The sequence below is a fragment of the Olea europaea genome, chromosome 15 (genome assembly GCF_002742605.1).
Source record: "Olea europaea var. sylvestris chromosome 15, O_europaea_v1, whole genome shotgun sequence".
NCBI classification, from domain to species: domain Eukaryota; kingdom Viridiplantae; phylum Streptophyta; class Magnoliopsida; order Lamiales; family Oleaceae; genus Olea; species Olea europaea.
In genome coordinates this window covers 16251528-16270344 of record NC_036251.1, presented here as the reverse complement: position 1 = coordinate 16270344, position 18817 = coordinate 16251528, and the positions used below count along the sequence as shown (strand labels likewise).

Genomic DNA, 18817 nt, shown 5'->3' with positions numbered 1-18817 from the left:
ATGTGGGACCAAAAGGAAAATATAGTACCTTTGTTTGGTCTTGAATTCATTTTATTTTACCCTAGACTTGCTAGGTAAATCCATTTGATTATTCAAGAATCAGCCACTAGCCACTACAAGTCTACTGCGTGTACTTATGAGGAGAAGCAGAGACAGACAACCCCGAAGTTGAACTGAAGCCTGGAGTAGACCTCCTTGGACCACTTGGCGAGATTTTTTACTAGACTTGTGACAGATTTGTACCCTCTAATATAGTGATACCGATAATTGTTTCATTTTCAGGGTAAGTTTGCATGCTTCTGTCTATTATAACATATGAATCTTTGCAAGTGAGAATTGGATGCTCTTCATATGTGCTACTCTTATAGGATAAATATAGTAATTGTTGGACTCTGTGGAGTCTAATTATATTGTTCACTTATCTCTTGAATTGCGGATCGACTTTTAATCATAGGGATATATTGACTTTGTGGAGCTTAATTATATTATTCACTTATCTCTTGAACTGCGGATTGACTTTAAGATAGGGTTATATTGTGCATTCATATCTATGTATTAGGTTGCCCTAGCATTTTCTAAGATAAGACAGATGTGAGGAAGAAAAACTCTTAATATCCATCTTCGTTATACCTTTGACATTGTTTTGCAACATTCACTTCCTGCTTTTTATCATTTGTTGTAGAGTTATGATGCAATGACACACTTCAAGTCCACTGTAATGGATGTTCTAGCCATGTACATAACTGATGGATATACGTTTACATGAAATCTACATGAAGAAAGTGTATATAACTTACAGAGGTTTGACATTTACTGCTTATATATTTATTTGCCTTTTATTTATTTATTTTTGGGTTCAGGTTCTCTATTTGTCAGTAGACCTGAGTGTTGCAAGTGCCGTTGCTGAAGAATAATAATTGTTGGGAATTTACTTAAACATGCACAGCAGAAATAAAAACAATTTCAATTCCCACCAGGATTTATTTTTGTATTTAGATAAGAACTGTGATGAAAATTATACCTTTTCTTGAATTTGCAAATTCCTTTGAGTTATCTTTGTTCCAGCAATTTGAATCTGCCTCTCACAACTGTCCAATTGTCCAGCCTCCAATGAATTCAACACAGAGAATAGACTGCAACTGCTAGATTTTCTCCTCTTGTGCTAGCAGGAACTATGAAAACTATATAGATCTAAAACCCTAGCCATGTATTTATATAAGCCTAAACAGGCTCGGCCTAGTCCGATCCAATATTTAATTAATCCATTTAATTAAATTCGGTCTGTGAATTAATTAATTCGGGGTTATAAATAATCAATCCAATTAATTAATTTATCTAACGATTGTTAAATTAATTAATCAGCAAATTGTAATCTTCCAATTCTCTTTTGTGTAAGACCCATCAGGTTTCCAACCACGATGCCTAACGATGTGAAATATTATTTTGATATAATCAAAACTGATAAATTAAAACATCCTGTTAATTTATCACAAATTCACACTCACCGTCTCAAATTGACATCTAGCAATGTATCAAGGCAACACATGTGCCGGGACATGTCACGTGGTATAATAAAACCAAACTTGTTCGTTTACCATGAATCTATAATCCCTTCGTCAATATAATCCAATCAATTACGAGATATAGAAGTGTGTCAATCTCGATTATCGATCATATCTTTCATTCTACTATTAAGTTAATATGAGTCAAAAACTCCTTTTCGACTTATGTGTATACCTCGTCCAAGGATTTCGTTATTGACTTAATTGAACGAAATACAGATCACAATCTCTTACTAACTAAGAGTGACGAATCCTCTATTGGTTATTCACAACCTTCATATAGTTCTTGACATACCTGGACGATGCCGTATTAGCGGCCCTTGGTAGAGCAACATCCAACACCGTCAAAGCATGACTGTCCTCATACAAGGCCCTATGATGACCTCAAGTCAAAGGACCAATTCCACTACCGAACGTTAGAGATTAACCACTGACACTCAGATAGTTATCCATGTGGAATCTCTTAGCGGGTCTCCAATGTTTTGTTCTATAACAAAACATCCACGTGTTCATTTAAGTGTTACCACACTTTATCTTGTGAGATCAAGATCAGTTACTTCTTCACAAGTAAGAAATGCCACACGTGATGGTCTATCTGTAATAACAATATCCGTATCTCGTTATTACTTACGAATACGGATTATTCAAGATCCAATCATACGTAATTTGTATCTGACAATCACAACTCCTTGTGATTAACAAATCACTTAAATTTGAATTTTCGGACTCTATTATTTAATATTATTTATCAGAAAATTAATTTAAATAAATAATAGATCTTGCCAAAACTAAATACATTAAACATATTAAAAGTGTTTACAACCTAAATCGATTGGATCTAGGGCATAACACTTACGAACTCCCACTTGGACTAGATCCAATCACTCATGTATCTAATACCATAAGCGTCCACATGATGATCATGTTTCTATTGTGACAACGGCTTTGTCAATGGATCTGCAATATTGTCATCTGTGAGAACTCGCTCTATCGTTACGTCATTTCTTTGTATAATCTCCCTGATGAGATGATATCACCTTAGCACATGTTTGGATCATTGATGAGACCTCGGTTCCTTCATTTGTGCGATGGTTCCATTGTTATCACAATACAAAGGTATGAGATCAGCAATGCTAGGAATGACTCCCAGTTCATTAATGAACTTCTTGATCCAGACAACTTCCTTCGCTGCATCAGAAGCAGCAATGTACTCGGCTTCTATTGTTGAATCAGCAATTGTCTCCTGTTTGGAACTTTTCCAACTAACCACTTCATTGTTGAGAGTAAACATATATCCTAATTAAGACTTGCTATTATCTTTGTCAGATTGAAAGCTGACATCAGTATACCCATAAATCTTTAGTTCATTTCCTCCATAGATCAAGAACACATCTTTAGTCCTTCTCAAGTACTTAAGAATGTTCTTAAACGCTATCCAGTGTTTCTCACCATGGTTTGCTTGAAACCTGCTCGTAACAGTTAGAGCATATGAAACATCTGTTCTCGTACATAGCATCACATACATGATAGATCCTATCGTCGAAGCATGATGAATCTTATCCATGCGATTCCTTTCATCATGTGTTTTAGGACACATATCTTTTGAGAGGTAAATCCCATATGACATGGGACATAAACCTCTCTTAGACTCTTCCATATTAAATTTTCTCAAGATTTTATCTATGTACGAAGATTGGGATAAGCCTAATAATCTTTTAGATCTATTTCTATAGATCTTGATTCCCAAGATATACGCCGCTTTTCTCATATCTTTAATGAAGAAATTATTTGACAACTATAATTTTACCGATTGAACCATTGGGATGTCGTTTCCCATTAATAATATGTCATCGACATATAATATTAGGAATACGACCGCGCCCCCACTTGTTTTCTTGTGAACACACGGTTCATCTTCGTTTTTGATAAAATCAAACCTTTTGATTGTCTCATCAAAACGAAGATTTCAGCTCTTTGAGGCTTGCTTTAATCCATAAATGGATCGATTTATCTTACATACTTTGTTGGCTCCTTTGGATTCAAAACCTTCAGGCTGTGTCATTACACCTCCTTTTGTAAGTTTCCATTAAGGAAAGCAGTTTTGACATCCATTTGCCATAACTCATAATCATGGTATGTAGCTATTGCAAGCAAAATTCGAATGGACTTTAGCATGGCGACAGGCGAAAAAGTTTCATCAAAGTCAATGCCTTGTCTTTGTGTGTAACCTTCCGCTACTAGCCTTGCTTTGTATGTATTTTCCATCCACATCGACCTTTTTCTTGTAAACCCATTTACAACCTATCGATTTTATTTCACCTGGAAGGTCGACCAAGGTCCAAACCTTGTTCTCATACATTGCGTTCATTTTGGATTCCATGGCTTCTTGCCATCTCTTCGAATCAACACTTGACTTCGCTTCTGCGTAATTTGTAGGTTCATCATCCTCAACTAATAATACTTGATTAGTAATCATGAATTTGTACATTCTGGGAGGTTGAATGATCCTACTTGATCTGCGCAGAGCCGGAATGTCCTCAGGGTTCTCTATATCCTGATCAAAAGTCTGTTCGTCAATGGGTGTGGGATCAAACTCAGGTTCATCTAATTGTTCAACAGTATTGTGGATTCTTGAACTTCTTCAAGTTCTATTTTGCTTCCACTACCCTCTCCTAGAATAAACTCTTTCTCTAGGAATATGACATGTCTTGAGATGAATATCTTCTTCTCAACGGGATTATAAAACTGATATCCAATTGTCTCTTTTGGATATCCCACAAATACGTATTTATCAGATTTAGCCTCAAGCTTATCTGATTCATTTCGCTTTACATAAGCGTCACAGCCCCAAACTTTCATGTGAGATAAGTTTGGTCTTTTTCCTCTCCATAGCGCGTATGGAGTTTTGTCGATCGATTTAGATGCGACACGATTAAGTGTGTAGCACGCAACAATTAGTGCATGACCCCAAAATGATTTTGGGATGTTTGCATGGCTCATCATTGATTGCACCATGTCTAACAATGTGCGATTCCTTCGTTTAGATACACTATTATGTTGCGGTGTATGTATATGGCGGAGTCCACTGCAAGAGAATCCAATTCTCTTTTAGATAGTCTAAAAATTCTCCCTTTAAATATTCTCCACCTCGATCTGATCTCAGTGTGAGAATATTTTTGCCGGTCTATTTCTCTACTTCAAGTTTGAATTTCTTGAACTTTTCAAGTGCTTCATACTTGAATTTCATCAGATACATGTAACCATATCTAGAATAACCATCAGTAAATGTGATGAAGTAAGAGAAACCACCTCTGACTGTGATTGACATGGGTCCATATACATCGGTATGTATTAGTCCTAGCAATTCTGTGGCTCTTTCTCCTTTTCCAGTAAAAGGAAACTTGGTCATTTTGCCTAACAGGCATGACTCGCATTTGTCAAATGATTCAAAATCAGTTGACCCCAAGTATCCATCTTTATGTAATTTAGAAATGCGTTTGTCGTTAATATGACACAGTCTGCAATGCTAGAGGTATGTATTTTTAGATTATCACTTTTATGCCTTTTACTTTCTATACTCATAATAGATTACTCAGTATCTAGAATATAAATTCCATTTTGCAGCACACCATAACAATAAAAGATCTCATCTTTATAAAAAGAACAATGATTGTTCTTAACATTAATTGAAAAACCATTCATGTCCAAACATGAAATAGAAATAATGTTTTTAGCAATGACGGGAACAAAATAGCAATTTTCTAATTCTAATACTAAGCCCGAAGGAAATGGTAAGAAGTATGTCCCTACCGCTAATGCAGCAACTCTTGCTCCATTCTCCACGCGCAGGTCAACTTCTCTTTTCTACAGTGGTCTACTTCTCTTTAGTCCCTGCATATTTATACAAATATGAGATTCACATTCGGTATCTAATACCCAAGAAGCTAATGAAGTAGACATATTAACCTCGATAACAAAAATACCTGAAGTAGAAGCTTCAAAAGACTTATTTCCCTTCAAGCTAGCGAAGTAAGCCTTGCAGATCCTCTTCCAATGACCTTTCACTCCACAGTGATAGCATGGGTCATCAGATTTGGTATTGTCCTTGCATGCTTTGTTATTGTCCTTAGCCTTTTTGGATGTTTTCTTCGAACTTTCTTTGATTTTCCTCTTAGTGCCCTTGGGGGAATGAATAGTTAAGACATGCCCAGTGCTAGCTTTGGCATTGGGCTCCATAGTTTTAAACATATTAAGCAACTCAAGAAGTGTGCATTCGATCTTATTCATATTGAAGTTCATAATGAACTGTGAATAACTATTTGACAAAGATTGCAGAACCAAGTCAATACTTAGTTCATGATCCATAATAAAACCCAATGAACCCAGTTTCTCAATGAAACCAATCATCTTCAGCACATGAGCACTGACTGAAGATCCCTCTGCCATTTAGCACCAGTATAGTTGTTTAGAGGTCTCATACCTCTCCACACGAGATTGTTCGTCATACAACTCCTTGAGATGAAAAATCATAGTGTAAGCATCTATACCCTCATGTTACTTCTACAACTCAGGTGACATAGCTGCAAGCATCACACATGCTATAGTGTTATCGTCATCACTGTGTTTGTTGTAAGCAGCCACCTCTTCCTGAGTAGAATTTTCAGTAGGCACCTCTAGAAAAGGCTACTTAAGGACATACCCAATTTTCTCATGCTTGAGAACGATTCTCAAATTGCGGTGCCAATCGAGAAAATTTGGTCCGATCAGTTGACATCCCGTATGCCTCTCAAATTCATATGATTACTCATGATTCAAAAACTGTAAATAACAAAAAATATAAAATCAATATGTATTATAATGCATCTGCACAAATTCATTATGAACTTTAATTAAACGTGCTCCCACTATTTAAAATAAATTCATGACCCTCATACATAAATTATTGGAATCCACATTTGATTTCCAATGGGTTGGGATCCCATTCTTTATATCAAGATCTTGAGTGTACTCAACCAATCTTAATAAAACATTTGGGTAGATATTATTATCAATTGTATCTCCATACAACTCCCAGATCATTAAGTTGACAACTTTTTTGTTTTTACACATCTTATGTGTTAGCTTAACATGTCTCTAAAACTTATCTCATTGAGTGTATTCAACAAAAGATAAATTTTAGTTAAGTCAAACCCATTATTCAGAAATATCAAATATTTCATAGTGTTAAACATATCCCTAATAGACCAGCGTTGAGTGTACTCAACAAGTTGAGGTCGATTTAAGATTCTCGTTTTTCATTATAATGATAGAAGACAAATAATACTAATTTAATATTTTAACGAGGGATTTAACATGTAATGGTCTTATCAAGTATATATATATATATATATATATATATATATATATATATATATATATATATATATCCATGCATCAACCATGCGAATAAATATATAAATAATAGTATGAATGATTATGGACTTGCTCTATCTAGTTTTCCCGAGCTATAGCGAGGACTAGTTGGTCAATTCCTAAGGGGTACAACATTGGATCAACATCAATGCACCATCTCCATGGTTTCTACCTCTTCTTGCGCTTTCAATTAGTCAAGCTGCAACATGTATCCTATACTAGTTGGCACGCAGGCCTAAACGAAATCGGACTCGCAGGCCCATAATAATAACAATAACAACGGACTCGTAGGTCCAATATAATAAAGAGCTTGTAGGCTATAACAACAATAATAATAACGGACTTGCAGGTCCAAAACAATTAAGGGCTCACAGGCCTATAAAACAACAAAAAGTAAATCAACCATTCAACACATCCATATGGTCGAGTTCATAATCAACCATAATTAAACATTCATCACATAAATGTTTTCTATGTATAATATCTAATATTGTATCTCATAAATCAAGCAATTATAGTCATCAAAACAAATTTAAAATTTTTGGATCGAAATAATTAAATAATTAATTAATCATATTAATTAATTAACTTAATTGGCGGGCCTATTTAATTAAAAATCAAATTTTAACTAAATCCTCGAATTGGAGTCCAACTCTAATTCCATGACTATTGGGCGAAGTAATTTAATCAAAATCAAATTTTAATTAATCATTAAATTAGAGTTCTACTCTAAATTTTAATTTGCATTGGGAAGTAGTATTAATTAAAATCAAAATTTAATTAAAATAATATTAGAGTCCAGCTCTAATAAAATTGAATTAATATTTTAATTTAGGACGAAACTCCCAAATAAAATAAAAATTCAGTTTAGGGTCAAAATTAAATATTTATTAAATATTTAAGCTAAAATCTAATTTTAACAAAAATATAAAAATCGACAAATTTTAAATAAATTTTAATTTTGGGCCAAATTTAGGGTATGGGTCAAACCCAATTAAAACACCATTTTAAAACCAATTTTAAAATACAAATTTAAAACATCTTTTGAAGTTACAAATTGACACAAACTAAAATAAAAAGCCAAGTCTCTCAATTTCGCAAATGACATGATAGGCCCGAAATTTAAAATTTTCAAAAAAAAAAAAAAAAGACCCCAACTGAAATTGCAGGCGAGGGCTTGCAATTACACTAATTGCAACAGGAGCTCCCGCTTCCATCCTTCCCCAAAACCCTAAAATTAAAAAAAAAATAAAAATTCTTTCTATCGACAGGGGATGCCGCCTGAAAGGCGACACTCCCCTGCCCCCATAGCAGCGCTAAGGCGCTACTGCAGTCTGACAATGCGCTGCTGTGGTGCGTGGCCATAGCCGCTGCCGCCCACTCGATCCCAAACACAGAGAATAGACTGCAACTGCTAGGGTTTCTCCTCTTGTGCTAGCAAGAATTATGAAAACTATATAGATCTAAAACCCTGGTCATGTATTTATATAAGCCTAAACGGGCTCGGTATGGTCCTGTCCAATATTTAATTAATCCATTTAATTAAATCCGATCCGTAAATTAATTAATCTAATTAATTAATTCGGGGCTATAAATAATCAATCCAATTAATTAATTTATCTAACGATTGTTAAATTTATTAATCGACAAATTGCAATCTTCCAATTCTCTTTTATGTGCGACCCATCACATTCTCGACCACGATGCCTAACGACGTAAAATATTATTTTAATATAATTAAAACTGATAAATTAAAACACTCTTTTAATTTATCACAAATTCACACTCGCCGTCACAGATTGACATCTAGCAATGTATCAGGACAACACATGTGACGGGAAATGTCACGTGGTATGACCAAAACCAAACATGTTCGTTTACCATGAAATTATAATCCCTTTGTCAATATGATCTGAAGCGAAAGGTACGTCGCTCGAGGCTCGCCAGTACCTCGCTCGAGCGACCGTGTTACCTAGCCAATTCTAATTTTAAACGCTCATGAATGTTTGACTCTCCACATTACCATTTATCAACCTCTATATATACCAAACGTCCCATTCGTGTTCATTAACCCGAAAATTCACATTGAAAACACTTTGAATATTCTTTCAATTCCTTGGCAAATAGTTCAGGGACTAGAGTTGCAATTAACTAAAGTTTATAGGCTAGGTCTAGGGTTGTGTGGGATACCTCGAAGATGCAAGCGGCGCTTTGATTTCTTCCAGTGCTGGAGATGCTGCTTCTTAGTTCGTTTTGTTGCTTTAGCTTCTCTTTGTGACAAAAAGGGGGAGTAGATTGATTGAGTTGATATGAAGTAGATTGCATAGATATTGGAGCAGATAATTATTTTTTGATAACTATGATATAAAGTTGATGTATATATGTCATTTTATAACTAGATTAAGTTTTTGATGTTTTGGCAATCTTAATGTCTGTTTTTGGTGTTTTAGACATACATTATTATTGCTTCTTAATCTGGTTAATGAGAGGTAGAAATTATACAAGGCTGGGATTTAGCACGGATCTGCAAAATTCAGGAGGGTCTTGAGTTCATACAGCAAGGAGGTCAGAAAATTGAGAGTGTCAATGATGTTTGGCATGCTGTAAGTTGGTTTCTACAATAGTGAATCTCTACTGGCTTGTGCCCGGAGTTTTTACCCAGTTGGGTTTCTCCGTCAACATGTTTATTATGTTTTTACCGCTTTAATTTATTTACTTGTCAATGGTAATCCAACATAGGTAGATAAAGCACGTGAATTAATCTGGACAAATTATAATTTGTGTGACTTGTTGCATGAATTATTCAAAAAGTTTTTAATTCCGCAAGAACACCTATTCACCCACCCTCTAGGTATTAGTTGGGTCGAACGATAGGTTTTTCAAGTGGTATCAGAGCCTAATCTCGAGTCCTGACCCATAGTTGTCTAGATGAGTCAATCACTGTCTGTACCTCCATTTTTCGACGGAAGTAATTATGCATATTGGAAGGTTAGAATGCGTGCGTTCCTTAAGTCCTTAGATTAGCATGTTTGGATTAGCGTTCAAAATGGTTGGAAACCTCCATCTACTATCGTATCAAGAACAATTAACCTTACTGACATATCACTGTGGACTAAAGATGAATTAGTTGCATGTAATTGGAATAGTAAGGGAATTCATGCATTATTCATGGCTCTATCTCCAGAAGAGTTTAGGAGAGTGTCTATGTGCGAAACTGCTAAAGAGGTTTGGGACATTCTCGAAACTACAAATGAGGGAACTAAGATAGTAAAGAACTCAAAATTGCAAATGCTAGCCTCTAGGTTTGAAGAAGTGAGGATGAAAGATGATGAAACCTTTGATGAGTTTTACGCTAAACTAAATGATATAGTTAACTCTAGTTTCAACCTAGGTGAGAGAACTTCCGAGACTAAGATTGTGAGAAAAGTACTTAGATCTCTGCCTGAGAGATTTAGGCCTAAAGTCACTACCATTGAGGAAAGTAAGGGCCTAGATGAAGTTAAGATCGAAGAATTGGTAGGATCCTTGCAAACCTATGAATTCACTATCTCACAACATAAGAAAGGAAAGTCCATAGCCCTAAAATCCATTAAAGAAGATGAATCTTCTGATACTGAGTCACTTAGGGATGAGGAAATCGCATACTTTGTTAAGAAATTTGAAAAAGTCCTCAAGAATAGGAGAAAGCCTCAGGATAGAAAGAGTGGAGCCCCTAGCAGATTCACAAAAGATAAAATTGAGAAAGTTAACAATAAAGGGTCAAGTGAGAAGCCACGTTTGGTTAGATATCATGAGTGTCAAGGAATAGGTCACTATAGGAATGAGTGTCGTAGCTATAAGAAAAATCAAAGAAAAGGGAAAGATAGGGCCTTAGTTGTCTCACTTACTGATAATGAATCTGAGACCAGTGATAGGCAGGAATCCCCTAGTAGTGATGATGAAGGAAATTATATGGCATTTGTGGCTACTGTTAAGAGTGAATCTGATAAGGAAAGTGACAAGGTTGAGGAAGAACATTCAAACGATAATTCTGGTAATGAGGATGAGGATGAGGATGACATAGACTTACAAGAAGCTTATCAACTGTTGTTTAAGGAGAGTCTTAAAATAAAGAAGGTCAATAAAGCCCTACTTAAAAAGGTTGACGAACTTGAAAGGGAAAAAGAGAAACTGGGTAGTAAGCTTTAGGATTCACTTAAGAGTGATAGTGAGTTAAAGTGTGTCAATGAGAAATTGGAAGATAAGGTTAAGAGTTTGACTGGTGAATTGGAGAAATCTAATGCTCATCTTCAGACATTCATAAGTGGAACTAATAAATTGGATAACCTGTTGGGAATGAATAAGCTAGTGGGAGATAAGAGAGGTCTAGGATATGTTGAGGGTAATACACATGTTGCTGGACCATCTAAGACTGTCATTGTGTCTGCCTCTAAGTCTAATGCTGTTAGGAGTCCAAGTAAGGGTATGAGTGTTCCTAGGGAACAGAGTCATCAATCACGTAGGAACATCAGGACTAGGTACCCACAGACACGTACCTTTGCCTAGGTTCATTCCCACCTGTCACCACTGTGGAGCTCTAGGACACATTAGGCCTAGATGTTATAAGTTAGGCAATGAGCGTAGAAATCAAAACATTCCTAGTCAGGTTAGCTTTCTATCTAATCAGGTTAGTCATTTGACTGAGATGCTTACTAAGCTAACTAAGAGTACTTTGTCATCTAAAAAGGTTTGGGTCAAAAAGGGTGATCTAGGTAGACTTTCAGGTCAAGAAAACTGTTTTGTTGCTCATGTTGCTTTAAAAGCTCAAAATTCTAATATGTGGTACCTGAATAGTGCATGTTCTAGGCATATGTGTGGTAATAAAGCTCTATTCACTACTCTTGATGAATGTAATGGTGGTATGGTTACCTTTGGAGATGGGGGCTCTGCACCTATTCTTGGAAAAGGTACTTTACAAATGCATGGTTTACCTGTGATCTCTAATGTGCTTTATGTGGAAGGTTTAAAGTCAAATTTGTTAAGCATTAGTCAGATTTGTGATGACGACTTTGAGGTTAGTTTTGTGCAGAAGAAATGTACAGTGTATGATTCATCCGGTGGGGTAGTCCTTGAAGGGGTTAGAACATCTAACAATTGTTATGGGGTATTACCTAATTCTAACTATGTGTGTAGGAGTGCTAAAATTGATGTGAGGTAGCTCTGGCACAAAAGATTAGGTCATTTGAACTATAAGAGTCTAGAGCAGTTGGCTAAGAAAGAATTGATAGATGGGTTGCCTAAGATAGTTCCTAGTGAAAATGTTGTGTGTGGACCATGTCAACTAGATAAACAACTTAAGGGGAGCCATAAGAAGACTACTAAAATTCTGACCAAAAGACCCCTGGAGTTAGTACACATGGATTTGATGGGACCTTCTAGGACTGAGAGTTTAGGTGGTAAGCGATACATTCTTGTCGTGGTAGACGACTTCTCGAGGTTTACTTGGATAGAATTGCTTAGGGAAAAATCTGATGCTTGTGACCTTATAAAGTCTCTGTGTAAACGGCTTAGCAATGAACTGAATCTCAAAGTGTCTAGGATGCGTAGTGACCATGGAAAAGTATTTGAGAACTTTAATCTTGAGAGTTTCTGTATGGACGAAGGGATATTGCATGAGTTCTCTTCCCCTATCACTTCGCAACAAAATGGGGTAGTTGAAAGGAAGAATCGTGTCCTTCAGGACATGGCTAGAGCCATGCTTCATGGCAAGGAATTAGCCCTACACTTTTGGGGAGAAGCTATTAACACTGCATGCTACATCATCAATAGAGTCTACCTTAGACCCAAGACTGATCAGACCCCATATGAAATTCTTAAGGGTAAAAAGCCTACTGTTAAGTATTTTCGAGTATTTGGGAGTAAGTGCTACATTTTGCGGGATAGAGAGAACTTGAGTAAATTTGAATCAAAGAGTGATGAAGGGATCTTCCTAGGGTACTCTAGGAATAGCCGAGCATTTAGAGTGTATAACTTACGTACCCGTGTGGTGATGGAGTCTATAAATGTTGTGATAGATAATGCTGTGAGTGAGGGGGAGAGTGCTGAAAAATGTGATAAAGATGGTGATCTTTTGAGTTCAAGTGATCCTACTGAGCTACCTGTGCCTGAATCATCTCGTAAGAAACCTGAAACATCTGAAAAGGAAACACTTCCACAAAATCTAGATAAAAATCCTAAGGAACCATCGACTAGGGTTAAGTCTAGTCATCCTAAGGATAATATTATTGGGGATCTAGATGAAGGGATGAGACTTCGTAGGAGAGTACTAAAAAATCTAGCGTACACTAGCTATGTTTCTCAGGTAGAGCCTAAGAAAGTTGAAGAGGCCCTTAGTGATGAGTGTTGGGTGAATGCGATGCATGAGGAGCTAAATCAATTTGCTAGGAATAATGTGTGGATCTTAGTTCCCAGACCTGAAAATTGTAATGTTATTGGTACCAAGTGGATCTTTAAGAACAAGACAGATGACCAAGGTACTATAACTAGGAATAAGGCGAGATTAGTTGCTCAGGGGTATACTCAAGTTGAGGGGATTGATTTTGATGAGACTTTTGCCCCCGTTACATGACTTGAGTCTATTAGGATTCTGCTTGCTGTTGTATGTACCTTAAGGTTCAAGTTACATCAAATGGACGTTAAGAGTGCCTTCTTGAATGGACTTCTTCAGGAAGAAGTATATGTGGAACAACCTAAGGGATTTGTTGATCCAAAATTTCCCCACTATGTTTACAAACTTCACAAAGCACTCTATGGTTTGAAGCAAGCTCCTAGAGCTTGGTATGAGAGACTTACATCATATCTGGAAGAACATGGGTTCTCTCGAGGTGGTGCAGATAGGACCTTATTCATTAGACATATAGAAGAAAATTTTACCATTGCTCAGATTTATGTCGATGATATCATTTTTGGGTCTCCTCTTGAGTCTTTAGCATTTGAGTTTGCTGAGTGTCTGCAGAGAGAGTTTGAGATGAGTATGGTTGGGGAGTTAAGTTATTTCCTTGGACTTCAGGTACGACAGACAGAGGATGGACTGTTTATCTCACAGTCTAAGTATGCTAAGGATCTCGTTAAGCGATTTGGGTTAGATAGTAAGAAGCATACTAGGACACCGATGAGTACTAGCTTAAAGTTAGGTCATGATCCTTCTGGTAAGAGTGTAGATCCTTCCCTAGATCGTAGCATGATAGGTAGTCTTCTCTATCTCACAACTACTAGGCCTGACATTGCCTTTAGTGTAGGAGTGTGTGCTCGCTTTCAGGCAGATCCAAAAGAGTCACACCTAAGCTCTGTTAGACGCATAATCAGGTATACCAGTGGTACAATGGATCTAGGGATATTCTATTCTAGGAATTTCAATCTTGATTTGGCTGGATACTCCGACGCCGATTGGGCCGAAAATGCAGATGATAGGAAAAGTACGACTGGGAGTTGTTTTTACATGGGTAGCAATCTCGTAGCCTGGCTAAGTAAGAAACAAAATTCAATATCTTTATCCACGGCAGAGGCCAAATACATAGCTGCAGGGAGTTGCTGTACTCAGCTTCTCTGGATGAAACAAATGCTTAGTGATTATGGGATTAGTCAAGGGACAGTGACTGTTTTCTGTGATAATACGAGTGCGATAAATATTTCTAAGAATCCCATTCAGCACTCTCGAACAAAACATATTGACATACGACATCATTTCGTTTGAGAGCTTGTTGAATCACATGTTGTCTCTCTTGACCATGTCTCTACTGATCATCAATTGGCTGATCTATTTACGAAACCACTAGATGGGTTGAGGTTTGAGTCGCTTCGGACGGCTGTTGGTGTTAGCTCACCTATTTGATCATGGGTTCTTGCATATTCATGCTTGCATCACATTTGCACCTAGTCACTTCGTACTTTGCATGTGACCTATGTATGTGTGATGCATTTTTGTTTGTTTGTTTCATCTTCATTTGCTGTTTTTGTTTGTGTGTTTAAATGTATGAAAATTTTTTTTTTTTTTTCATGTGTGTGCCTTTTATGTCTCGATTCTGGCATTTGCATTTAGAATCTAACTCTATTATTCATCATATGTACGAGTCTGAGGTTCCATCATTGTTCACGTTGTCTGTGGAGTTTTGGGTATATGGCTCGTCATTCATCTTTGCACAGCACACACTGTAGTCCTGTATGTGAGTCTTGACCGCTTGGGTGAGACTTGGGATGGTGATCTTTTATGCTTAGGATTGTGTGTCCATTTGACTTGATCTGGGACGAGTCACCTAATCATATTGTCTTTCCCCACGTTTATTGTATTTTGTCGAAATTTTGACTATCTTTGGGGCCTATTTGACTCAAACTATTAAGCCCGAGGGGTTTTTAACCTGGTGCCCTGAGGTCGTCTGACTTGGGAGTCACCGGCCCAACGTTCGTTACGGGGGTCATCTATGTCGCCTAATGAGGATAGCATTGCACTTAAGTTTGTTTGTTAAAAAAAAAACATGAGATCATTCAGTTAGGGGGAGTAAAAGTGTGACAATTGTATTATTTGATTTGGGTCCTCGTGGTATTGGATTTGATTGTCACTTGGTCGACATACACCTTTGTTTGGTTGTTTTCACGTGTCCTTTCTCACTAATTTAAGGTTTTGAGTCTCGCTTGCATGGACTACGTGGCACTCTTCACGGTGTTGGTCTGTATACACTTTACTCCATGGTAATTTGATCTCTGTGTGGACTTACGTTTTGTATATATGCTGATTATTGGGTTTGTGGCTTTATGCTTACTGTTGGGCTCGATTGCATATTCGGTTACATACTTCGTTTCGTTCCACATTTCAAAATTTTGAAATTCGGGGTTAATTTTGTAATTTTCTAAGAGTTCTGCCATTTTTTAAAAAAAATCAAAATTGTGGTGCTATTTTTGAAATTTGAGTTTTCGCTCGAGGCTCGCGTGCCGTTCGCTCGAGCGAAAATAACAGTGTTGTTTTCGCTCGAGTCTCGCTGTCGTCTCGCTCGAGCGACAGTGTGGGTATTTGAATTCTGATTCTTCATTTTCGTGCATTATTTTTTCATTTTTCTCCCTACATTTACATACATTTCTTCTTTTGTGTTGCAATTTCTTCAAATATTCTTGGTAATTGATCGATTTGAAGCACTTACACCCGATTTCAACATCTAAATTCCATCTTGAACATCATTCGAGGTAGTTTTTCTTGTTTTTTCTTCGTTTTTTTGTGTTTTTACATTTTCTGCATGTTTGTTCGATTTTGTGAGCATCATTGCTTAATTCTTATGGATTCTGTGCCTCTTGCATCTCTTTGATTCATGGATTGCCATTTCTCGCACTTTTATTCAAAGTTTAGCTCGCATTGTGTGATTCTTTGTTGGTTATTTTAAGTGTGTTTCTTATTTTTTCTTCCATGTTCGTCGACTTCGTTCTTGCATTCCATAACTCCGATTTGCATGTGGTTTGTTTCATTTTGAAGAGCATGTTGCCTAGTTTGTGGAGTTGTGCTTGGTTACGTGGGTGCATCTCGTGTGTGCTTGGGAATTCATGCCGAAGTGACGCACGCCACGTGTTCGATGCAATGCCCTAGCTATTTTCTTGTTTCCTTAGGGTTGTTTGGGCATTTTTCTCATTCCACTTTTGTTTCGTTGTGGCTTTACGCATATTCTTAGTTGGGTTTCGAGTCGTGATGACTTTGCTCTTAGGGTCGATCGCGTTTTTCGATATATCACTTTTGTGCCTCATTTGTGTGCACGGTGTGTCATGACACGTTGCATCGTTTCATGTGCATTTTTCATGTGACTCATTTCTTGCCTCTTTACGTGTGCCAGATGGCCCGTAAGCGATCACGTCCCTCTTCCCAGCCGGCTAGTGGTTCGACCTCTTACAGTCGATCGAGGTTCATTTCTGCTACAGCCCAGGAGGTCTTCACTTCCCAGTTCTCCTTACGCCCCGTTCTCGTGGAGCGTGAGGTAATTTTGTCTGACCTTCCCGTAGATATAGCTGCCATCTTAGTGTCTCGGGGTTGGGAGCCTTTGCTTGTTGGTCTATCACCTCCACCCCCTCTCCTAGTTCAGGAATTCTATGCGAATATCCACGATATTGACGGGTTGACCTTTAGGGTATTTTTGCGGGGTCATTCTTTTAGGGTTACACCTTCTGCCGTAGCTCAGGCCTTAGGTATACCAGAGATTACCCATCCTACGTACCCCTATATTTTACCCTCTGCTGTTCCGGTCGACTCCCTTGTTCGGTCGACGATTTTGAACACCCCGTCTGTCGGGGGGCCTACGGCGATGGCCACGGGTTCTCTTCCCACTGATCGCCAGGTTTTGTTGCGTATTGTGTGCACAAACCTATGGCCCGTAGCCCATACTTCTTCCTTACCCATGGGGCGGGCCCGCTTTCTCTATGCCCTCCTTCGCGGGGACTCGATTGACCTACCCAACTTTGTTTGCCAGCAGATTCTGGCTTCGTTTCGTACTCCGGGGGGTCGGATCCGGTTACCTTATGCCTGCTTGATTCATAGGGTTGCTTTATTTTTGGGTGCTTCATTCCCCGAGGGTTCGACTCGTCGCATAGGACGTCCGATTGGATAGCAGACTATTCATCAGAGTCGTTCCCATATTCTGTCTTCCTCTTCTTCTGCTCAGGCTACAGTGGCGGCTGCAGCTGTTGATGTTTTTGATTGTTCCGAGCCCCTCGATCCTATTTTTGATATACTTACTGGGGGTTCTCGGGTATTCCTTCCATCTCGTCCCGCTCCTCTTTTGGCTATTCCGCTCAGCTCCTCCCATCCTTCAACATCTACTTCTGTTCCTGGGGTGGCTACGTTGTCCGTTGACCCCATGGTGCCGCTTCTGGGTCAGATGTCTACATAGATCGAGCAGCAGGCTCATATGATAGTTGAGATCACGCAGTCACGTGCTGCTTCGGAGCGTCAGTCAGCCGAGATGTCTACGTTTCGCCGTGCTCTTGCTGTCTGTCAGCGTCAGTTGAGCTGGATTCGAGATCATTTGGAGGAGAGCACGAGTGCTGAGAGTGGTTCTGATTCTTCCAGTGCTGGAGATGCTGCTTCTTAGTTCGTTTTGTTGCTTTAGCTTCTCTTTGTGACAAAAAGGGGGAGTAGATTGATTGAGTTGATATGAAGTAGATTGCATAGATATTGGAGCAGATAATTATTTTTTGATAACTATGATATAAAGTTGATGTATATATGTCATTTTATAACTAGATTAAGTTTTTGATGTTTTGGCAATCTTAATGTCTGTTTTTGGTGTTTTAGACATACATTATTATTGCTTCTTAATCTGGTTAATGATATATGATTTATATCTTGTCTATATTTACTGTTTCCATTTCACATGCTTTTTCACGTGGTATTTGAGTTTTGTTTTTCAGGAAACAGGTTCAACAAGATATTGCTGATGTGATAGAATAGATTGGTAGTTTGGAGTCAATTTGTTTTTTATCCTTGACTGTCAAATGTGTTTTTGTCATAGAATGCCAAAGGGGGAGTTTGTTAGGAAAATATGTAATTGGCAAATCTGTGACCAAGGACCAAATTGTCAAAATTGTAAAGTCAAGGACCAAATTGTCAATGTCCAATAGTTCAGGGACTAGAGTTGCAATTAACTAAAGTTTATAGGCTAGGTCTAGGGTTGTGTGGGATGCCTCGAAGATGCAAGCGGCGCTTTGATTTCGCTAGAGTCTCGCCCTGATCTCGCTCGAGCCACAATTGCAGAACCAACTTCGCTGGACTCACGCTGAGCCATCGCTCGAGCGAAAGGTACGTCGCTCGAGGCTCGCCAGTACCTCGCTCGAGC

At 37.9% G+C, this 18817-nt stretch overlaps 1 pseudogene; it reads left to right on the top strand.

Moving 5' to 3' along the window:
* The window catches only part of LOC111411296, a 67696-nt pseudogene that overhangs the window by 10614 nt on the left and 38265 nt on the right, over positions 1–18817 (top strand).